This window comes from Manacus candei, unplaced genomic scaffold (genome assembly GCF_025592945.1).
Source record: "Manacus candei isolate 608988 ecotype Guabito, Panama unplaced genomic scaffold, ASM2559294v1 h1tg000008l, whole genome shotgun sequence".
Taxonomy (NCBI): Eukaryota; Metazoa; Chordata; class Aves; order Passeriformes; family Pipridae; genus Manacus; species Manacus candei.
In genome coordinates, this window is record NW_026138056.1 from 7866702 (window position 1) to 7891194 (window position 24493).

The following is a 24493-nucleotide window of genomic DNA, read 5'->3' on the forward strand; positions in this document are numbered from 1 at the left end:
GATCAAAAAGGCAAGGCATTATTTTTCTTTTCTGGTGCCTGATAATCCAGAGTCATCAACTCAAACACTGCACTATATACAAATCCCCTTTGCATGGTAACCTACACTGCACTTCTAGCTGAGGCTAAAATTGATCACAAAGGCCTTAACAGGTGGCTTTTTTTGTCCCCCCCCAGGTAACAGGATGGGACTCCTCATGTATGTTGTTGCTTTGAATCTGTGAGAGATGAGCTTTGAACCTATGCTTGCCATGTCCAGCACTGCTGGTGATCATGCTGGTGGTGTCTTACAGCCAAGAGAAATGGTTTGGTGCTGGCAGGGGAGGGAGGGTCCCAAAATAGTTGTCCCTGTCCCCCAGCATGGCCTCATGGCACAACTGCACCAGTTCTTCCTGGCTGGGTCCAAGATAATAAGTGGTAAAACTCAATGAAGGAGAGAAAAACCTCAAAAAGGCTGTATTTGGTCATGATGCTGAACTGCAGGAAAGAGGGTGGCAGCACTAGGGGAAGCTTGTAAGTACCGTGTGCTGCTGCATCCAGCAGCTCCCTCTGAGCACAGAAGAGTCTAAAGGGACAAAGCAAATGTCAAATAGTCTCTGAACCTCAAAATGGCAAAATGGAGGATAATGTAGAAGAAAATTGCTTTGCTGTACTTGGAAGAGCTGTTGCAGAGTTTATAACAGCAATTGAAGAGGAAATCAAAGTCTTGAGAACATAAGGTTGGAACCATGGTTCTGGTACATGAAAATTGGGATTGAAGCTTTCTGATCGTTCCTGTTGCTGTGTTAAAGGAGGAATGTACTAAAATAGAGACAGGGAGTGGAAAAGAGCAGAAATAATTAATGGTTTCAAGTAGTGCAGGTCATGAAGATGATGTAATTACTCCTAACCTATTTAACCTGAAAGAAAAAGAAAGCTATAAGTAAAATGGGGAGGGTTAAGGGGGGAAATAAATTGAGTATTAAGAAGACTTGACTATTTTGAACTCTGTATCTCCAAGTAAAATTAAGGTATAAAATACTTTATCATCTACCTGTTCTCTGTTATAGTAGAGGTAGCAAATAGTGCACTGTGGAAGTAAATAGTAAAGGGCAGGCAGTTGGCATCAGCTAATTGATGGGTTGGGCCATGTATTTTGAGAGAGAGTACACTAATACATCAGCTAACTAGATTAAGAGTGATAAGATGGCAAGATCCTTAATTTAGATCAGAGGTATTTACAAGGTGTGTAGATGTGGCACTTAGGGGTATGCTTTAGTAGTAGTGGGCTTGGCAGTGTTGGGTTAACAGTAGGACTTGATGGTCTTGGAGGTCTTTCCCAACCTAAACCATTCTATGATCAGTATTTCAGACCATGGTATGTGGTCAGCTCCTGGCTGTCAGTGTTCCTCAATGTGGTGGGCACAGCACCCATGTCACAGTAGATGTGTGTTCACCTCTCCTGCAGTTTTATTCCTTTTCCCCTCACAAACTTGAACCTGCTGGTTTGGGAGCTGGACCTAGCTGGCACCTACAGTTTTGCATTCATTTTGGTTACCTGACTTGAACTGCTTTCTTGCTCTGCTGGGGATTGATGTCTTTGGTAGCTGCATGACCTGTTGGGTCTGTGCCACAGTAGCATGTGACATTGGATATTTATGAACCAGAAGTGCGCTAAAAGGACATCCATTTAAACTGTAGGAAGAGAAATTGGGAAGGTAACTTTGCTGTCCTAAGATTGAGAGGATTGGTTTTGTGGCCTAAACAGTTGTTTTTAATATGAAATTGTCTTTTTAGTTGAGGAAGAGATGCTATCATCCTTCCTTCTTAATGTGCCCATAAGAAATAATGGCAATCATTTTATTGTAGCTCTGTTTTCATGAGTTTGATGAGATGATTTGCTTTCGGTTCTTCTAGAGACATTTCTGAAAGAAAGCTTGCTCTAATTTGTAGACACGAAATTGGTAAGAATTTGCCTGTTGTCCCTGATGTAATTTCTTCTTTGTCTGACCTTATTCACCTGGCATTAAAATCGTATTACTGAATTTCAGTTTAAAAATTGCTACAGCTAATAGGGAAAATCTTTGCTTTAAGTGTTTTTTTGGCTTGATCTAATCTGTGTCCTTAATGTCCACTGTGGGACTGGATCCAGCTCTTCAGTGCTGACAAGAGCCTTTCAACGTCATTTATTTATTATGGGGGAAACAGTGTAAAAGCTTAGTTATTAAAGCCACTGTTTATAGGGGAAAATAATGAAATTGCCTGGTCTGAAGATAGAAGTTATACAACTTAATATCTAATCTTAAATAGCATTATTAAAGCCAAATACACACCATTAAAATAATTTGAGGTTTACTTTGTTGCAAAATACAAGCAGAATGCCTTCTGACATAATACTTTGTAATGCAATGGCCAAAAGTTACTTCTCTGCCTGCAGTGCAGCGTGTGGGTTACATGTAACGCAGGTTTTATTAGTTTGCCATGCCAGACTGCCTGCCCTTGCAAAGTGTCCCTTGTGCTGAAAGCCCAAGCATGCTTGCAGCTATTCTCCTTACAAAAGTAGGCATGAGGTTAGTTGGAGTTATTTTGGATCTCATTGCTGTTTAAATAGCAATATAAAACTAGATTGAACTGGAATATGCAATAGCATTTGTAAAGGTTTTTTCCTTCTTCTCAAATTTCTGCTTTGCTCTGAAGTTATAAAGGGGCAACACATACCTAAAAATTTTTGATTCTAGAAAAACTGGGATGTGATCTAAATTTGTCAATTAAAACATACATGTTCCCACATAAAAAAAAAGTTTTATAACTTCGTTGTTGTTGTTGTTTTGAATGTACAATACAATGTTGGATTCTTGAGGGTTTGTTTCTCTTGATAATTCTGGTTAAGGGAAAAGCTGACAACTAGTCAATAGCATGGAAAAGAAAGTGTTTAATTAATGTTGTAAGAGGAGAAAGAGTTTCATTAATTCAAGAGATGATTTTACTTTTTGTTAGATTTGATTACTTTCATGCTTTGATTTGCATTAGCATGCAAATATTTCTTCCTTGCTATGCTCAGTGTTGAAAGAGATAAAATAAAGCAAAATACAAAAAGAAGCAATGAAGACAAATCTTTTTCTTCCAAAGGAAAATGTAAATGTTATCAGTACTAGGAGAAATAATGAAAAAAAGGTATGCTTCTCAGAAAAGTGCATTAATCAGAGTTTTGAATATTTAAAGAACAATTTTGTCATTACATCAAAATAGCTCAATCAGAGCAGGCAAAATGTAGTATTGATGAATGATGATGCCTCCAAGGGAGATATTTCAGGTAGTATTGTCACCAAAGTGTATTTATAGAGCTCCCAGGAGCTAATCAATACTAGCACTGTACAGGAGTGCTATCTTTTTGCATCCTGATTGGGCTTATTTTACCTGCTGTATTTCAATATTTGAACAGAAAATAAACCATCACTTCTGGGATTTTTGGAAATGAGAACCTTGACATTCGTTCTGAAATACACTGTTACTTTTTTTCTGGAAGAAAGTGGGGAAAAAAAGTGTAAGGAAACTACGATTGGTTTAGATCACCTGATGATGATCTTGTGTGGGGGAATTATTTCATTTATTCCTGACCTGTATTCAATCCTAGTGTCTGTCATGTTATTATTAAAAGAAAATCATCTTTTTATTGTTTTACAAAGGAAATGTTCCTTGAAGAATCTCTGATATCTCAGATCAGCCTGTTTGATAATTTTATACATATGTTGTAGTACAAATTTGATGGCTTCGCATATAAAATTTAGTGTTGCTGATATTACACTGGTACTACTCGGTATATTATTAAAAAAACCTTGCTGCAGTATTTCCAGTTCAAAAAAAGGAAAAAGAAAAAAAACTGTTGCTTGAATGCTACTGACAAGAAGGTAGGTGAGAGAAGGGAATATGCATAGAGGGGTCACAGTCTGGAAGTAAAGAGGAAAATGCAGAGGCTATCATACAATTAAGTTAGGCAGTGTTCATGCATATACTCCACATTTGCTTAAGACAGGATTTGTGAGTGGTCTCAATCTCAAAAGGCCTTCATACATGCTTGAATTTAAGCAAATTTATAATTGTTTGTTGGATTATTAGGAAGAAATTCTTTACTGTTAAAGTGATGAGACACTGAACTGGTTCCCAGAGAAGCCATTAATGCTCCATCCCTGGAAGTGTTCAAGGCCAGGTTGAATTGAGCAACCTGATCTAGTGGAAGGTGTCCCTGCCCAAGGCAGTGAGTTTGGAACTAGATGACCTTTAAAGTCCCTTCCAACCCAAACCATTCTGTGATTATGTCCCAAGCTGTCTTGGAAAAATACTACTTCTTATAAATTCCTAATGCTTGATGCAAAGAAGGAGGAAAGAAAATCCTTGAACCACCTATGGTACAATTAATAAAAGAAATAATGAGACAGAAAAAGGGGACCCTTTTATTGACAAATGCAGTCTGTCCCCCAAAGTGCACCTGTTATTCCTTGATGGGCTTTCCCCTTGTGCTTTTGCCTGACCTATTGCTTTGTTACAGCGCTCAAAAGCACTTTTCCCACCCTGCTGCATACAGATGTCTCCTTTGGACCTTTCCCCTGCTTCCTGATTAACTGCTCTTGACCTCCACTTACCGTTGTGCGTGATGCCTCCCCAGTATGTCCTGCTCTTGCTGTCCTTCCACGCCCTCCTGTCATGCTGCAGGAAGCCCAGGTGCCTCACCATACTCTCCTGGCTCTAGCAGGGCTCTGCCTGTCATCTCAGCCCTGTGCCACATGGATCCCACCTTGCTGCTGACTTCATCCTTTTTCTTACCACCTCTTTGCTAACCATGGGCAGCTGCATGGGGTGCTGTGCTGATGAGGCTGGCGGCTCTTGGCACAGTCTCAGAAGTGGCTGGATGGTTTCCTGTGTTCCCGTTCTTCCCTCGAATCCCACTTTTTCTAATTTAAATGCTATGTTTGCATTTACCAGCTCTTTAATTCTCTTCCTGCTCTGGTTTTTGTGGCTCTCCTAAAGCTGAAGCAGAGGGCTAGAGACCCACTGAAACGTTCTGACTGAGACTGGAATGGAAACAGAAGGCCTGGGACCCCAGGAGTAGCATAGGAAAGCTTGTTTCTGTTTGGATCCTTTACTAGGACAACTCTTTTAAGCTGCAATACAGTTTTAAAAAGTGAACTTCCTTCTGAAAACCTTGCAGTTTCTCATGGTTATAGGCTGAGAACTGACTTGGAAGTGTCCCAGAAGTGGAGCCATTTGGCTTGCTGTTGCTGTCTAGAGTGGTCACCAAAGACAGCTTTCACTTTTTAACCTCTACAAAATATTAGTAAATGTAATTAATGTCTGATGCCAACCTTAGATATGTACGTGATGTCTCATGGGGAGAATAAGATTAACATTTTAGCTACTGATTTGTACTTTCCAAATGTTCACATTTACTGGAAGAAATTTTAATTATTTCATTTTAATGCAGTTAGATTTGTTCTTATGTCCAGGCACAAGAGAATCATTAGGTTTCTGGCTCATCATTTTTTTAATATGTCAAATTCCCTGAATTTTTTGAATATGAATACACTGAAGTACAGTGGCTTAATTAGTTTTATTTTCATTTTGCATATGCAACATTAGGGAAATGCATCTTTCATCCATGATGGGGGTACTATATTTTGCACTAAGAATCGTATTTTGGCCAGCAACATAAAGATCTACTTGTGTATTGAATAAATATATTACAACTGCCGATGAAACACTACTCCCCTTCCACCTCCCTGTGATGTGCTGCTGCTTGCTTCTATCCTAGTTAGTTTCTGGAAATGTTTTTTTCTGAGTATGGTTAAATGGCAGCCCAGAGATGGCCCAGGTTTTATTGTCACCACTGAGTGGAAAAACAGTAACAGTGTGGTAGAATGTGTCTGGCAGATAGGGTACAACCATTTTGACTCTTCAGATTAAATAAATTCTCTCCTATTCTGGTATAATGGTTTTAGCTTGGAGCTCTGCCAGTCCGGTGGGAGTGCACCCTTCTCTCAACTCTCTTTCCTGCTGTCACTGTCTCGTATTCATGGTCCAGCTCCTTCCCTCCCTCTTTCTGCAGTGCTTCAGATCTCACTTGGATGTTTCTTCCAGGTTGACAGCTGATAAAATACAGAGTAACCCTCTTCTGTGTTTTAGTCTTCTTTTTATTTATCAAACAATTTCTCTAGGTTATCCTTTCCACTGGTTTCTGTACAAAATATAGCCAGAAAAGGACTTTTAATAGCTGTCAAGTTTTCAGACCAGTACCACATTCATGAATGGCTCTTGTAAGCTTTTTATTTTTCTTAAAGCTCCCTTTTGTGGTGACACTAAGAGAAAAGCAGTGACTGCTGATTATAGGCTTGCTGGGCATCTGTGGGCTTTTCTTGCTTGCCTTACTGTGTCCCAGGAACCAGTTCTGTCTCTGATGCCTTAGTTGCAAGCTCTGCCTTGAAAGCAGCGTTTGGGAGGGATGCAACTGCTGCTCCTTCATGCAGTGACATACCTCCTCCTGATAATGAAAGAAATAAACCATTAACAGGCTCTTGTATAGGAGAGAAAAGCATTTTGCAGTTATTAATCAAATCCAAACGTACTTAGCCCCAACAGCAGGAGGTTGGGCTTTTATACTGAGAGAGAGATCTTTTATAGGCCAGAGAGAGATCTTTTCTGCACATAGTTTGCAGCTTCTTCCGTTAATTTTCTTCATCTGGGATGGTGTGCTTTGAGTCCAGTGATGTTGTTTATTATTATTATTGTGTTATTATTACTGTTATGATTTGTTTTTAGCTAGAGATTTGTGAGAAGTATATTTCTCACAAAATATTGGGTTAGGTTGTACTTGAAACAGAGCTGTCTCTTTTTGTGGGTCTCTCAGAAAGTAATAGTTCAACATAGCCTGTTGGTCAGAGCAGCAGTAGTCAATGGGAGAACACTATAGCAGCACAAGTCATTAATAAACCAAACCAAAAACAACTAGAAAAAACCACAAATGTACTGTTTATTTTCCTACTATCCCATTCCCAGAGATCTATAGGATCCTGCATGATGTCTGTGGCTTCTTGCCCAGCAGAGCAAGCTTGTGTCTCCTAATAACAACCATCTGGGAGGACCATTGGAAGGGGTTCCTGCTAGTTAATTATCTTCCTTCAGCATCTTCTCAGTCTTTTTCTGGGCTGAATAGGGAAGTCAAAAGCAACTATACAAGCATTTTTTTAAAATGTTATATGTGAGATGTTACTACTGCCAAATAAACTGCATTATGCCTGTGGAAGCCATTTGTATTTTTTCTTTTTTTATTTTAACTTCATGCTGTGTACTAGAATTAACTAACTCCTACTGAGCTGGTTTGGAAGTTTCAATGTAAGACCAAGTCTGTGTATACTAAATAATAAATCAAGTTCATAGGTATAGCTCTTCATTATATTAAGTAAAAAATGATGCCTTTAGATTCCTATGCTTGAAAATTATTAATATGTGATGCAAAAATAAGTAATTTTCTGATGTGTCTACTTGTTTGCTTACAAGCAGTTTCTATAATTCCATGTTGAAATGTGTTTTCCTACTTAGCCTATATTGTAGCAAGACATGTTATCATATATCAAGAGGAAATCTAAACAAATCATCAGGTCATAAAGTCCACTGATATTTGATTTTTAAAGTGTTCCTTCCTTTCTTTTTTAAAATGTTTATATCAGGCAATGTATGGCAGAGAGATTAGATCTCTTATTCCCTCCTGAATCCTTCCACCTGCCCCAAATTTATAAAACACATGCACAGAGTGCATCCACAAGACATGTTGGCAATTACATTAGCAGAGGTGTTGCTCAGGTTTCTGCATTGCATTTGGTGGATGTCACCCGTGGTGGCTGCAGAGGGAGAAGGTAAATAGAGCAGTTGGTGGTCAGTGGCCCTGGCTATTATCGCTAAGGGACGGAGGGAGGAATGCTTTAGGAATGCCAAGTGAGTCCCAGGCCTTGGTGGCTTTGCAGAGGAAGGAAACTGCCTTTATTCAACTCTGCAAACACTGCAGAGTCTCGTCAAAGTCTCAGAAGCTCAGTAAGATGTTCTAAACACTATTTAACTCCTTACTGTGAATATTTGTTATAAATATATCTGTTCAGATGAGAAAAAAGGAAGTGATCTGCATGCATTTTGTTCCTGAGTTAGGCTTCCCATGATTACGGTTTTTGTTCTCTTTCCTCGTTTAGAAGTAGTCTCCCACCCTCTTTGCAAGTGTAAGTTGCTCTCCTGTAATGAGATCAATGGACCTGCACAGATTTACAGTAGTAGAGAATAATTTGGCTCATTACACATTTGATGAGATATGATCTGTGAGGCTATCTTTGCACGGACAGACAGTAAAACATTAAGAACTAATAAAAAAATGGCATGTTCTCCAACAGTGTGCTCTGGCTGTGTATATAGGAATATATTATTACATACAAGTGGAGAAAAGGTATCCATGGGTCAGCTCCATGGATTCCCCAGATGAAGGCTTTTCTCTATTTCCTAATTCCTTTGTGTGAAACTCTGTTTTGTTGGTCAGGCTGGATAGAGGCTCGGGTTTAATCTTGGGTTCAGCAGATGTCCTGGCAAAGTTCAGCTGCTTTTACACAGACATTACTGGAGAGGGTTTTTTGTCTAATGGAAGCACAAATCCTAATGAAGTCTCTTACGGTGGTACCATGCTGAAGTTAAGGGTGGTTGTTTTGAATCATAATCAGGATTTAAAATCAAACAAATCACCTAAAAATTGGTTGTTCCTGTAATTTGGTTGAGCAAGTAATCCATCACCCTTTGACAGCCAGCTGGCTACAGGAAAGGCTCTCACATTCCTGCAGATTTGGTGTAGATCCTTGAAACCTCTATTCCTGTGACAGCTCTGGTAACTGGTTTGTGCTGCCTGGCATCCTTGATCCTTTGGGAAAAAATTAAATGTACTTTCTTAATTTAATTTTTCCGGAGTATGTTACAATGGTATTTTCTATGATATTGATACATGTTCTATCCCTGGTGGTGGGAATTTTGGAAAGGGAATGAGAGTATAAGATAAAATTGATTGTGAGATGTGAGGAGTGTACTTTAAAAGTACTAACATGGATTATATGCAGGTCTTTTTCTGAGGTTTGTTTTAAAAGTTAAATTATTTTTGTTTCTCAAGTTTCTACACATCTCAAATTCATAGGAAAGTGAATTTTGTTGAAAAGCTACTATGAAGACTTCTATTGAAAAGTAAATTTGGAAGAGCTCTGCTGTTGACCAGCTAGTTATTGCATGCTCTTTTCCAAGTACTTTGTAAAAGTACTTTGTTTCCTCATGTGCAAATATTTCCCCCCACTATCATGACTTAGATGATGAACTGGTTTGTTCACATCTTGCACATAGACTGTTCTAGGCTGCCTTTTTGTCCTATACAATACATGTGATGTTTTTACCAAACACATTAAGAGAAATGGGCATAAGATGTCTAAAGAGATCACCTTGAACTTATAAACTTCATCCTCATAGTGTAAAAACTCAGTGCTTTGATATTTTTCACTCCATGGTACTCCACTGGTGAATAGAATTGGATTATCTCTGTTCTTAGTAAAGGCAGAGCTCTTTACTGGGTTGTGTTTGGTTTTACTTTATTTTGGGGGGCGTGGTGGGGTGGTGGATGGGATGGAGGTGGGTTTGTTTTTTTGTTTTTAATAGATAACTAAATCATGCTTATAATACTAGAAGGCAATGTATTTTACACACTTTGTGGGTTAGGAAGCACTCAGGAAAACAAAGATGGCTTTGGCGAGGTGGAATAATCTTCCAACCTCCTGCTCAGGAGGCTTGGGTTAAATTTCTAGGCTATGCTACTTCAAAATAGTTCTTTTCCACCCCTCAGTTACTGCTGATGAGCAGACAGGAGTGTTTTGGCTGCTCAGTGAGGCCTCCCTGCTGTGAATCTGAGACATGTTCTCTGGTGGCAGGAACCGTGGATGAAATATCTGCGAGGGCATGGCAGCCCTTCAGCATCTGGGGCTACGCAGTGTGGGTGCTTCATTTTGTTTATCCACCAGCTGCTTTGAAATGGGTCGTAGCAGCACTGGAGTCTGTGCACAGAGCAGGTGCCCGGGCTGCGGGAGGGATACTGTATGAACCTCCTGTGCTCCAAATCCGACCGTGACATCTCTGTAAATCAGAAACCTTAACTTGCTTAAAATGTACTGTATTTTGCATGATTCCGTGGCTTGGTCTGATGTGGGATGCGGAAGATGCCTCTTGTCTGCTGTCACCAAAACCTTACTCTAGTGTGTGACCATGATGCCTATGAAAATACACATGTGCAAAAATGGCAGAGATCCTTGTCTGATACCAGTGTAGGGTCAATTCCAACCATAGATAGCCCAGGGGCATCCTGAAGTAGGTGGGAGCCTCGTGGGCTGTCTGGCACTTACAGAGGTTTTTCATTTACACAATAAATTTCCACCTTTTGTAGGGATGTTATTTTGCTGCACTTTGTACTAATTTCAAACTAGAGTGAGAACTTAAGGTTTGAGGTTCCCTGCCCACCCCCCCCCCCCCCCCCCCCACTAGGAAGGGGCAGCAAAGGTTCTCAAACCTGGTTTTCATGGGAGTTGTAAATAATTTTGGGAAGTGAATAAGCAGAATGTTAAATTTTTTTTAAGGAGTTTCATAGGTCCCTGGTCTTTACGATGACTAAAAATGTTATTTTCAAATTTTTTTTATGAGAAGATGATTTTTTAAAATTTTATTTTATGTGACTTTCATTTCATGCTGTTTAAGATTTCACAAGTGAATATACTCTGCTTCTGTGGAAAAAGTTAATATAAACTCCAGATGTGATTTCCTTCTCTGCAGAGGTAAATTTAAACCTAGTGATTCCTTACAGGCTTTGAATCAGCCATTCTTCTTTTCTTTTCCTTAATACCTAACTGATGAATTACAGAAGTAATTCAAACTTTGTTTTCCAATTCTTTTCCTTTTCTGCTGGCAGCTGGAAGTTCTTTCACTGTGGTGCATATTAAATCACAGCTCGCTGAGGGTCCTCTAAACAGGAGTGCAAAGGTCTCAAGTTGTAGTGTTCCTCAGGATTTACACCTTTGGGCTGAGAATATGCTGGTTGCATATGAAGCCGTTGAGAACTGTTGACCTAAGAAGCCTTAGGAAATTTTGATTTTTTTGTTTTAAAAAAAATTAATTCTCACCCCCCCTGACTATTGCTTAGAAAGTCATTACTCTATTGCTGCTTTTTGTGCCATTTGCACAACCTTTCAGAATAATTTGCTTTAGAAAATTGTACAGTGAGTCTTGACAAAATCAGATTGAAGGCTCAAATAACAAAGTGTGCGTTTGCAATGTTCCTACAGCTAATGAAATATAATTTAACAAGTCAGTTCGATAATTTGCCTCTCAATTCCAGAGTAAAGTTGCATTCAACGACTGTCAAATTTAAAATACCCCAAGCCTCACAGATGAAGCAAAGACCATGTTTGTAGCCCATTTACACTGGGAGCCAGACTGTCAGTGTGGAGCCCTGCCAGTTTGAGACAGATGAGAATCTGGCTCCCTACTGAGAGCATGAGATCTCGGTGTTTTTGGCATCTAGTTTTTGACCCTGACATCCAATCCAGTAACCACAACTGTGACTGAACTGCTAGCAACCAGCAGTTTTTTTTTCTTTTTATTTTTTTGTTCCACAGTAGAAACGTGTCAAGAATAGATAGTGAGGTTCACATGCTGTTGCTAGTGTGTTCAGGGAATCTGGGCAGCTCCTCACACCACTCTAGCAGAGGGTGAGATAGCAAATGCAGTCATATCAAAACCCCCCTGGGATAGTAGCACATGGGGCTTTGATGCTTTCAGAAGGGGCAAAGGATGATGAGGAAGCAAAGGTGGCCAAAGCAAGGATGCTTATTTTTTGGACAACCAGCACAACTGCAATGCCCTTGGCCTGAGCAGGTGATTACATCCCAGCTGAGATCACCATCAGCTGTTTCAGTGTGGGGCCACACACTAGCCCTTTCACAGGGAGAACTAGTCACATCACTTACTGGTTCAACTAAATATTGCAGGAACTTAGATGGCAATTATCATTCTATCATGAGTACATTGCTTCAGTGGTGATGGATGATTGGATGGATGGATTTACCTTCCATGAACTTTTTACTTGAGAAACAATTCTCTCTCCATTGTGGGCAAAGTATAATTAAACAAGATTCTCAGAGGGATGAGTCAGCTAAATCTATTCCTTTCTCCGGGTTCCTGCTTTTTCTTCATCTTTCATGTCTAATATTAATTTGATTCTTTCAGAGATAGCCATTTTAACTGATTAAGTAGACCCTAAAAGTTGATGATGTGTTGCCAACATTTTTAACAAGATGTTCCTTCAAAAAATCATCCATCAGCTTCCTGCTCTTCTCAGAGGAGTGGGGAAAAAGAAACTTGTCAATTCTACATCCTTCACTTTGTTCTCAAAAGTTCCTTCATTTCTCCTTGCTGCACATCTGGTTTAGTGCTTCATAGCTTGCATTGATTTTTTTGTGTGCCTTCTCAAAAGAGTAGTTAATGTTTCCAGAAGTGATGCTCGAATAAACGTATCCTGTCCCTTCTGTGGGAAGGTGGTTAGGGGATCTTTTCTAAAGAAGGCTTCATGAGCAGAGTTTCCACTGCATTGGTGGGGCTGCCTTTGAAAGCAGTGGGTATTGAGCCTTTCCCTGGCTGTGCAGAAGTGTGTCAGTCCTAAGCTTGGATACAAGCTGTTAAAAGGTGTGCTAGGGTCCAGATCTGGATGGGCATTCCTGTCAGGTGACTTTACACTCCAAAACCTTTTCCCTTAGTAAGTGATTTCTATTCACTGTTACAGTGCCATGAAAAGGCCTGAAGTTTTTAGAAATAGTGAGAACTGCAGAAAACTTCATTAGTAGACTGGGAGGCAACCCTGTGAAGCTTAGCAAAATCAGAGAACTGCATCTAGGAGGGAATAAGCAAAAGCTGGGGACGGCTGCCTCAGTAACAGCTTTGCAGGAAAGTCCTTTTGGTGGACAAACTGAATGTAAGTCAGCAGTGAAGGGCAACCACAGAATCATAGATCATAGAATCATTTAGGTTTGAAAAGACCCTTAAGACCTTTCAGTCCAACCATAAATATAACACTGCCAAGTTCACCACTAAACCATGTCCATGATGATTAAAAAGGCATGTCAAGACAAGTGCCCCCTAATCAGCAATAGACAGGCTGTATCCAGAGTCCTGGGCCTCATTTTGAGTCCTGCTCCCATAGAAAAAAGATTTTCCATTTTAGAATGAGGGTTATCAAAATAAGAAGGAGGCTGAGGGGTGCAATGACAGTCCAAGAGAGGTGGGAAGTGTGGCTTTATATATCCTCAAGAAGAAAATTGTTAAAGGGGAATCTTACAAATGGTTTATAAATAAGGTGGCTCGGAGTCATCTTGAAAGTGGCAGCAAGGGGATTTCCTGCTAGGTGTAAATAACCAAATTTCACAGTAAGGATGATCAAATATCAGGACAGGTTGTTGTCCTAGTTAGAACAGCTGGGCCCAGTTCATCACTGTATGGGTGTAACCCAAAACTGTGTATTCTATAGCCTTCCATGCCATTTCCCAGAAACTGTTACCAATGAACCATTTACACCATCTGCACACAGAGCCTGACTCCTCAGGCTATAAACTGGGCTCTAAGAGGCCTGCCAGATAGGAGTTACTCTTGTCCTCACACCCATTAAAGAACCCCCCGCCCTGAGGGAGGCTCTGAACATTCCTGCCTGAACTGGAGGATATATAATCTTGGAGTCTTGGGACCTTTTGAACCACTCGTGGGATCCAGAGGAAGACTGCAGCTCACCCCTCTCAACCGGACTGCAGACCACCACTCTCGACTGGACTGCAACCACCACTTTTCAACTGGACTGCAACCACCACTCTCGACCGGACTGCAATCACCACTCGTGACCAGACTGCAACAGCACTCTCACCAACAGGTTTTCCCCTCTCCTTTTACTTTGGACTCAGGGGGCCCAAAGAACACCACTCTGTTCATGCCCCAGGGTGCTGGGTTATATATTTGGTTTTTGTGGGTTAAAACCAATTGTTTGTCTGTATAATCGTACTTATTGTGTTATTTTATTAAATTGTTATTCTGATTTATAATCTCTCTTTTGAATTGAGTTCATTTCCCCTGCTGGTTTACCTTTAAACCAGCACAGTTGTGCAGAGAGTATGCAGACTTTTCATACTTGAAGATATGCAGAATTTGACAGAATAAACACTTGAGCAACCTGATCTATCTTTGAAGTTAACCCCACCTTCAGCAAGGAGGTAGGACTTGATGACTTTGAGGTCACTTCCAGTCCAAATTATTCAGTGATTCAAGTAAAATCCTATGCTTTATGAACTCTTTGATTTTTAGCAGGAATGACTGCCAGTCTGGTCTTTCTCATGAAAACTGTTTTCCAACCCATAACTATTCCTGATTTGAAACACTTCAGCTAACACTTTTATCCAAAAGGAGTGTGTGCTTCACTTGGAATGGAAGAGAAGGGATTTGTTTTTTACCAAGCCAAAATTATCTTAGCCTTGTTTTCAGGAATGAAAGGATTATATATTGTTTTACCTGTATTAAAATATTTTTACAGTCCTTTGTCAAAAATTCTATTAATCTCATGCTTTCTGGCAAATCCTATTAGTCTGGCAGGCTGCGTGGCTTTTTGACAAGGCCATACTGAGTGAAGTACTGCATAAAAAGTTTGTGTTTAGTGAGGATTTGAACAAGTTGGTAAGACTAGGTCTGGATGGAAGGGAAGTCTCAGAGTAGAGAGTGTGATGCGGATCAGAAAGGGAGGAAAAAGAAGGGAGCAGGAAAGAAACAAGTCAGAGGAAGGGACTGGAAGGAAAGAAACAAGTCAGAGGAAGGGACTGGAGCAAAAATCTTGCTTTTTTCCTGGCAAGACTCATTTAGTGGTATACTCAGAAACCAGTCAGCCTACTTTTTACATTTTGCAGAAGGCCTGTGATAAATAGGACGAGGCAATGCAGGTGATGCAGTAGCAGACTTGACTTGATTGACCATTCAGTTCTATCCGTTAGCCCAGAGTTCCCTAGTGATGGTATGTCACTTATCTGAATTTTCCCTTTTCTGAGGTCTGAGCTGTAATTTGAGAATCACAGTAGAAAAAAAAAAAGAGATATAGTTGAAAAATATTGAGATTGTGCTAGAAGATACCAAATGGTGTTAGCACGCTTCCCTGGGTGGCACAAGTCGGGCATCCCAAACTGATGGATGCTTTTGACACTAATGTGTGTGGCTCAGTCTCCTGTGTAAAAAATGTGGCTGGAAAGATGGCAATTTATCGGTATTGATGGCTATTCTTGCAGTGCTCATTTATCAGTGTTGAGTACCACCGGAAAGCAAGCGAGGAAATTGATCATTCTGTCTTCATAACTCAATTCCTTAAATATTCTTCACCTTTTCCACTGGATAAGGCAGCAGTTCCTTCCTGGTCAAAAAAAAAAAAAAAAAAAAAAGAGAAAGAAGGAGGTTGGACATAGTGCATCAGTAGAAGGCAACTTAATTCTGGCATTTCTGAAGTACTGACCAGTGTAATGCTAATGTATTCTGGTGGGTAATTTTACCCATAAAATTACGTTCCTATTTTTTTGGGTCAGTTTTCTGTTGTAAGTGTTGGCTTTAACGACATGTTCCTCTGAAGCTTCTCGGTCTGTTTGCATCCTCAGCATTACTGATGTAAAAGGAGAAGTCCAGCTTGTCCTGTCTAGATCACTCAGAGAAAATGTAAAATTGTCTTTCAGGGTTTAAGTGGACCTTTCCGCTGCATGAGCTTCCACCATCTCTTTAATGTCACTGATAGCAAATATATATTTCTTCTGAATTTTGGCTCCTGCTTGTGATACGTTGGAGCCTTTATTTTTAGAGTTGCTATCTTTTCTCCCTCTGCCATATCTGTCTGCTGAGTGTTGCACTCCTGCCAAGTTACACTTGCTCTAGACACAACATAAACATAATTACATGTAAGAAATGTGAAGTTGCTTGGATTCACTGTGAAAAGGGGGTTTAGTTTCAAAATAATTTCACTTTAGTCCTGTTTCTGGTCTTAATCCTGGCTATCTAAAGCAAGGGTTACTTGCTCTTGATGTGTACAGGGTATAGTGTGCTTTAGCTCTTTTCACTGTCTGGAGATCTGAGATGCTACAGGAGAAGAACTAATAGTATGACTTAGGTGTATTAATGGAAAAAATTTTCTCATTTTCATATTGACATCTGAAAGGGATCACTACAACTGTGAAATAAATGGGGCATGAGGAAAAAAAAAAAGGAAATATAGGAGAAAAAGTTTTTATTTTTCTTTAAAAAAGGTGGCCCAAATAATAGATAGTACTAAGGACAGAAAAGATTTTATTCAGTGTCCCTGAGGTCTGTCTTTATCCCAAGTCCATTAGTTCTCCAATTATTAAGACTACTGTACAAACGACAAGGAAAATTTGGGCGTGTTTTGAGAAAGTAAAGTATTTGTGCTTGAAGACACATTACTTTGATTCTAAGAAAATAAAAAAAGGAAAAAAAATAACAGCAAACAACTCTGTGTGACTCCCATTAGTTCAGAAAATGCCTGTTTTCAGTTAGCTCTGAAGAGTAAAACTTTGAGTCTGAACTTGAATAACATGTGTTACTTGAACATTGCTTTGATGACTGATTTTTTTTTTTAAACTTGTGGAAAAGTCAAGGAAACAGAACTTAATTGGTAATTTGGATGAGTTCTATTATCTGATCCAGTGCTGGTGCAGAGGGATATAGCTGCACATCACAGCTACCGTGGTAACAGACCCATTGAAAGCAAATTTTTGTTAAGATCTGGTGTAGATGTTATGCAAACATATACAGTTGATTTAAAAATTAAAAAAAGGTAAAAATTCATTGAGACACACAAAAACTGTTGAATATAATTAGAATGTTAATTTTATTCCTGCTTCTCTTCAGTGTAATGTAGAACTGTCTGATATCTTGTGGGACTAAAAAGGGTTTGACTCTCCCTCAACTAGATAGTGTTCTGCAGTTGGGAAATAAAAGTGGTACCACAAGCAAGCAATGATGAAGGGAAGGAATTGCATTAATTAATTGCAAAGCAAGGCACAGGTGAGCCCTAGTCCAGAGGACTAGGCTCCTGGGGAGGCAGGCAGCTACATAGTTCATGGGTGATGTTCTTCTCTAGAATTCATTAGAATAAAACAAGGTCTAGAGAAGAGGTCCCAAACTACTCTGGTCCTGAGTGATGAGCCCAAGAAAATGTTATGCTGCCCTTGACCTCACGTAGAGCAGTGTCTTGCAGTGATTTAAAACAACAACAACAACAAAGGCTTATGTGGCCATTTATGTGAATCTGTGAATAACTTGCAGGCTCATTTGTGAAGCTCCTGGCAGAGCAGCCTGGGAGCTGTGGGGACTGTGCCCCCCTTTCTCTTTCTCTTCCCTAAGAGGCTAGTGGCAGCTCTTCCCTTGGCTGCGCTCAGCCTGACACCCTGCAGAAAGGGTGCTCTGTGTGCCTTCTCTCTGTGGCAGGGGATAAAAATTAAGCTTGGGAAAGCGGGATACTTCAGACCATGCATTTTGAAAGTTCTCCTCTGCAAGAAAGGATTGGTGTTGCAGGATTGGTGAAAACCTGACTCTTCTGTGTCTGCTCACTGCATGCCAAGATAAGATATAGTGAAGTGGCACAGCCTATTTAAAAATATTTTTCATAGTTAGAGAAAAACACAGGTATGAAAGAAGGAAAGACTGGGGCTGTGTTCTGGCCTGGTTGTGCTCTTGTAGCACCCATTTAAATTTCCATTTATATTTTTGTAATACACTCATCTCCTTTTTGCCTCAGAGCTATTTTAATTGAATTTACTTGTTCTGCCTGCCATTTAACTGTGAGCTGCTCTGACTAAAACCAGTTTCAATGCAATAAAAACCCAAGATGTTTCACTAAATTTCCGGTATTAAAAGCAGCTGACCTTCATATGCTGCGGGGGGAATGGGGAGGTCTAGTGGATCTAATGCTGAGAGACACACAAAAAATCAACTGTGCACATAACTTGGATGAGAAATTATTGTAATTGCACTAACTACCTGTATTATGTGCAAGCGTGTGTGTGTAATTTTCAAATATTGTCTTCATTTGAATTAAATTATCAAATGGGCTGTAATATTAGGCTAGAATACTTTTGGGATGAGTATGTATTTTGTAATAGTTCATTACTAGGCATAATGTAGCTGTTTCTCTTGAATGTACTTTTTTCCATTTATTTGTAAGAAAGAAAAAAGAGGTATTTTTAAAAATTCTCCAATTAATATTGCGTTACTACTGGGTAAAACACAAATAAAGGGATAGAGTCAGATTTTAGTTCTCCACAGTACATATGTATACAGCTGTACAGCTGTTAAAATTGTCTGTGTCTAATTTGTAAAACAGAGCAGTCAGACAATGCACTGTTTCTCTTCGACACTGTATTTCTGTTGGATTTCTTGGGCTTGACCACCAGGAATATCAGACCACATAGGGAAGGGACACCCTGGCATCATTAAACTGATGAGTTTTCCCATCCTTTTCTATAGTCAAGGACTTCACTCACTGAACTGCTGAGATAAGACCTCTCTGCAGGAGGAGTATCACCTTTGCTTATGCAAAGCTACTGTGGAAAGTTGTATAGATATAATTGATTTTATTTTTTTTTCCACCTCTGCTGTACTTCCTGAGATAGTCTGTTTAAGGCTCTTGTTGAGTGAGTGATAAGATTTTCAAACAGAGGTTTAGAAAGTCTCTGTTGTTTCTCAGTGCTTTGGTTGGAAAAGAATGTGTTGAGATAAGGCCTTTCAGTACCACCAATGGGTAACCTATGTGCAAACACACAGAGAGGCTGCTTATTTGTGTGTTTTATAATGCTGCTTTAATTCTTACTCTTATAAGCAACACAACTGTTCAGGCAGAGAAGCGGTCTTGTGAAATCCGATATAATTATCAGCTGCTGCCAGAGAGCAGATTATGCATTAGAAAATCATATGGAGGAGGCAGGGCTGCTTCTGCCTGCTCCCTCCTTTCCTCTTGCCAACGTGCTGAGAATCAGTGCAGGTTTCAAATCGGATTTGAAACCTGTTCGTTTAACCTAAAACTGCCAGATTCACCACTAAAACGTGTCCTAAGTGACAGATCTACATGTTTTTTGAACACTTCTGTGGACGGTGATCTCATAACTTCCCTGGGCAGCCTGTTCCAATGCTTATCAACCTTTCCAGTGAAGAAATTTTTCTTAATATCCCACTATTACCTATAATAACTTGAGGATAGCACCTCCTAAAATCACTTAGTAGAAAACATAATACAAAGTAGATGGATGCATTCCCAGTGTAATAATGAACACTTGGACAAAATGCCTTGATTGTTTTTCTAATTCTCATACACCTGATTAGTTTGATTTTCTTTTATGCTAAAAAGTAAACTTTATCATAGTACAATGAAGACTACAAAAAGTAAAGGAAATTGCAGTCTACAGAGGTGTAAGAACCCTGGATAAGAACAGGTCCAAATACTGGCTGTCTTCTGGGGAGTCTGAGTTATACGATGCTATTATTAACTAAAAATTTTTTCAAACTTATTTTTGTTGTGATTTAAAAATATCACATGTCTCAGCATGATTCATACCACCTCTCCTTTCTATGTTTGTTTTCTCATTCCAGTAGCAGACTGTTACAACACTCAGCTTCCCTTCCACAAGTTACTTTACTGCTCTTTGGAACCATAAGGCTCCAAATGTACAGATGTGGGTGGGAGGAAGAAGGGGGAATTGAAACTCTCAGAAAGACTTGGTATTTTTTATTTCCCTAAATATATGTATATAAAGAGAACCTGGTATAGAAACAAGTATAAGAACATCAGAAATTTGGGAGAGAGAATATACAATACAGTTGAAAATTATATAACTGCTACATTGCAATGCTTTCAAAATGGTTTCTCTGGTAAGAATTTCAGCTGGTTTTAGTCTGAAAGTATTTGCAGCTCATCTATTCCACAGAACTTATATTTTTCAAGACAGATTCACTATTGGTCCTTCATAATGAACCAGGTTGATAACATCTCAGTACTTAAAATATAGTCTTCCAGCGATGTGATCCTGGTATCCTCTGGAGTCATGCTCCGGCACGTATTTGCTCAGGACACTGGCTGTGTTCTTCATCTGTCCAGCCCCCTTGCTCTTGAGCGTGGCAGTTGCAGAGCTGAGTTCCCACTACAAGTCTGAGCTTGTTGGCCCAGAAGATGGAGATGTTCCCTGGGCTTGTCCAGGTTCAATGTTGGCTGCGTGGTTACAAGTAGCTGTTGTTTCTCTCTCATGCTCCACTTCCAGTGTGTCATCTCTGTGCACACAGTGTACAGTTGTTCCACATATGTAAAGCTCTGGCTTGTTTGGGAATGCCTAAGTATAGCTATCACTACTTTCTCTGGGCTAAGGAAATTGACCCAAAATATTCCTTAGATTTTAACTTAGTCGGTTGACACTTGGTAAACAACTTTGGTAGATGTTTTAAAAGTGTCTTTAGTTTTCATCACTTTATTCTTTTGTAAATAAGTAAAAATAACTGAAATTTTCCTTATGCAATGCAAGTATTTTATAGGTTTCAGGCACTAAAAGAGGTAATAATAAGTGGTTAAAAGCAGTTGCTGTACTCTTGGTACAGAAACTGAGGGTATTAAGGACTTAAAAGATAAGAAAGTAAGATGTAACATGCTACATAATCTTACCATAATAACTCAGTTTGCATGTATATAATGCATGGTAACTGCTGTTTTATGGCAAATTTTTCAGATGCTGTAATTGCCTGGTGAACGTTGCTCTACTACATTCATTGACTGATGAATTCTATACAAACTTTAGACACACCACATAATGGGATGTCTGGGAAGTTGTAAAGTGAAAATTTTATTTGATTAACCTAAATAAAATTGATAAATAACAGGGAAAATAATTTTAGCTTTAGAGAGGCTTTGAAGAAGGAAACTGAATAAAATATCCATATTGATGATGCAGTGTTTGCAAGAGACCTTATAATTCACGTGCATTTCAAGATCACAGTCAGTTACGGAAAAACAAAATTTCACTTTGCTTTACTTTGTACATTAACCATTGAGGAGCTTACAAAAGTCCTTACTTCAATCATCGTAGTGGACATACATTAGAGTATTTTATTTCATGGGTGTTGTGGAGTATAGAAAATTTATTTCTCTCAAAGGCTAGACTTTTTGTCATATAATTCCAAGAAATTTTCATTAAAAGTTGGTGTTTAAAATTATTATTGGTGTTGTTATTATGATCATAATGATTTGCTGCTCATTAAAAATAGGAGGAAGGAAAACAAACCCAAAACCTGGCAGTTAGGAATTTACTGATGACATGAGAACACTTTTTGTTTGAAGCTCATTTCAAACAAAATTTTTCATTTTCAAAAAAAAAGATTTTGCTCTCTGAAGGGTGTTGGTACTCTTGCAACCCAAGAAATATGTCACCACAATTGTGGTGGAAACTCAAGGCTGAGTTCTCCAAGAATAAACCACTCTATGTCCTGCCTTTTCGCTTGGGTGGAACATGAGAACAAGAGCTCACATTTCATTGTTCATCAGTGTAATCACTTTCAGGTTCCTTCAAAGAGTGGCGGAATCCCCCAGAAAAGAAAATAGAGCAGGACTTTGTATGCCTAATGCAAAGCAGAGGGTGGGTGGTGCAGGGAAAGACATGGAGGCTCTACACCACGAGACGATACTTCAGCGTCTTTGATGCTGCACATTCAAATCCACCCTGGGTAGTGGTGTGAGAAATAAAGAGGTGTGGTGGTGGTGTAGCCATGCTGGTCTAGGATAGTCTAGAGGCAAACCTTGTCTCTCCAAGGGACGTGTTTTGCTTTGGCAGGAGCTCAGCTGTTAAATGCCCTGTGTGGCCATACCAGACAGGTAGCCCGTTAGATTAATCAAGGCATGTGTTGTGATTAATCAGCATGGGCAGTGCTGCCTGTCAGCATGCATAGAGCTACTGCATATGCTCTTTCCTGCCTTGCCGAAATATCTAAAGATATCTATTCAGAGCACTGGGCTTGGTGGAGTAAGGATGGAGTGTAGAGAACAAGGAGCAGCAATAAAACCCTGTGAATACAACCTTTCTCATACTTAATTTTCCTCTTCCCAATTTTTCTCCCCAAAATGTGAAAGGAAAGTAGGAGAGCAACTCATTGAAGTCATCTGAACCTTCTGAAGGCTGTTTTATGATTTCATTTATCTGGCTTGCTTGCGTTTCTTTGTAACTTCTTTCTTCTGCCAAAAATAACTTTTAGGCTATAGATTAGCTGCTCTATAAATGCTGTATATATAGCAGTGAAATGGCCCAAACCTCCAGAAATGGATTCAACAACAAAGTCAGAATTGGAAGGGTTTGGGACGTTTTATTCCAAACTAATTGAATTACAGAATTTTCTTGCAATTGCAAAGGAAACAACTGTGTGCTGCATATTGTGTAAATGTAATGTTTTATATCAATGCCACCTTGTTTTTCCTTTGAGAAAATATTTGTAGCACTCACTATTTTTCCAACTATGAGTCTTGTCATGTAAAAACAATGTCTTAAACTGAAAAGACTCCTTTTCCAACCTTATTGCCCTTGCCTGACACCTCAAACATCAGCAAAATTCCAAATAACATGAAGTCTGGTTACTTTTGTTAATAGGTGCAATGGCTATTGCAAATTTTTCCTAAGCAGATGGCTTGAGATACCAAAGTGCAAACTGATGCTATCAGTCACCATGGTCTCATCAGAGTTGAGCAGGCAAGTTGGGAAACTGAGGACCAGACTTGTTTTTAAGCCCTGCCACTGTTGGCGTGATTTTATCTTGTTGCAGAGATTCCAGTCTCATTTTTTCTGTTTGTTACTTTGTTTTGAGGGAGGAGCTAGCATTAAAACTTTAGTAAGTGTGAGTACTTGGGTGCTCTGATTGATGTGTTAAAGTGAACCTTGGAAATAATTTGCCTGAAGCTTGAGCAAAATGAGTTCAAATATGGGGAAGAATGCAGCCAGGATTTATTTAGTTCACAGACTTTTTGTAAATACATTATTTTAATGATTCTTTTGAAACCAATGACATGTGCTTGCCTTTAGCTGTCTCCAGTGGTGCTGTGTCAGCCCCCAGGGACACCAAGTGGATATTTGCCTGTTCCTGGAGTTAAGTAAGGAATGGAAAGGCAGTATGTGCTTTGTCTGTTGCTGCCCAGGAAATAAATTTCTCAACCTGAATATTTGTTTAGATGTTAGTTTCAACATTAGAAACTTTAGCACACAAATTTTTTCTTTTTCTGTTTTGGTTTTTTTTGGGGTTTTTTTGGTGGTTTTTTTTTTTTTTTTGGTTTTTTTTGGTTTTTTTTTTTTGGAGTTGATGACAGGAGTTGCTACATTTATTTAATTGCGCACCCATAAATTTTCTGGAAAGTGGCAGAACATCTCTTCTTTTAAACACAGGGTCCTTATGAAAGCTTGCGTGTTCCTATCAGCCTCTTTCCAAGTAACTTTTTTAAAGCAGTCAAGTTGGCCTGATGCTTAAGGCATCGAGGGTGTTGCTTGGCAACTTTGGGCTGTGGGTGCGTTTCTCTGGGAGCAGCTGGACAGATGTTTGCACACAGGCTGACTGGGAGCAGCGCCTGGTGGTGACTGAGCAAACCTGGTCTTAAAATTATTGTTTCAGGGGATGTGGGATAAATTAAACATTTACATTGTGAGAAGCTGTTCAAGATACTCATTATTTGCAAAGTTTAAAAAGCTTTTCAAAAGGGTGAGAGGCTTGAGATGCTTTTCTTGGGTATTTTTCAGTGCCTAGGGGACAAATACATACCATTTGTCATTTGGGTGAGTGAAACTTGTTTAGTTTAAAGCTGTGAGTTGAAGATGGTGGTTTGTTTTGCTGCTGTTTGATCTCCCCCTTCATCCCCCCCCATTTCCCTGTTTGAATGTAACAGTATCATTTACATGCTATTAAGAGGATTTACCCTTCAGAGATACAAACCCAGATCTCCCAGGCTTGTTTCTCAGGTCTGTGTCCAGTTGGCGCTTAGTTTCATTTCAGTTAGAAAGAAACCAGTAGAATGTGCTACTTTCTATCCCACAATACAATTTACTAGGTGCATGCAGGGCACCTAACTTTAAGGTATGCCACTGTATTTGCCAAGGGCAAAACACAGAAAACCTGGATCTGATTTTTCTCTGTGAATACTGACAGAGTGAGTAGCAGGGGGAGTAAGCTGTTGAAGCAGAAGGAAGGGATGGGTTTCTCCTCACTACTTTCAGTTTTACTGGCAGTGTCCCATCAACTGAATGTGAGACTTAAACTGTAATATGAATTAAAGCATGTTTTAGTGCATTTTGAAAGCGTCTGAGCAGCTATAAACATCAGGTGGA

At 39.5% G+C, this 24493-nt stretch overlaps 1 protein-coding gene across 29 annotated transcripts in view; it reads left to right on the forward strand.

Moving 5' to 3' along the window:
- The window catches only part of EPB41L3 (erythrocyte membrane protein band 4.1 like 3), a 141469-nt gene that overhangs the window by 15492 nt on the left and 101484 nt on the right, over positions 1–24493 (forward strand). For 26 of the 29 annotated variants that reach the window (XM_051772849.1, XM_051772767.1, XM_051772839.1 and 23 more), the window contains exon 2: positions 15766–15806. The exons of the other annotated variants lie outside the window; for them this stretch is intronic. The gene's annotated coding sequence lies outside the window, so the exon portion shown is untranslated. The remainder of the gene's footprint in view (positions 1–15765; positions 15807–24493) is intronic. 29 annotated transcript variants of the gene reach the window in all.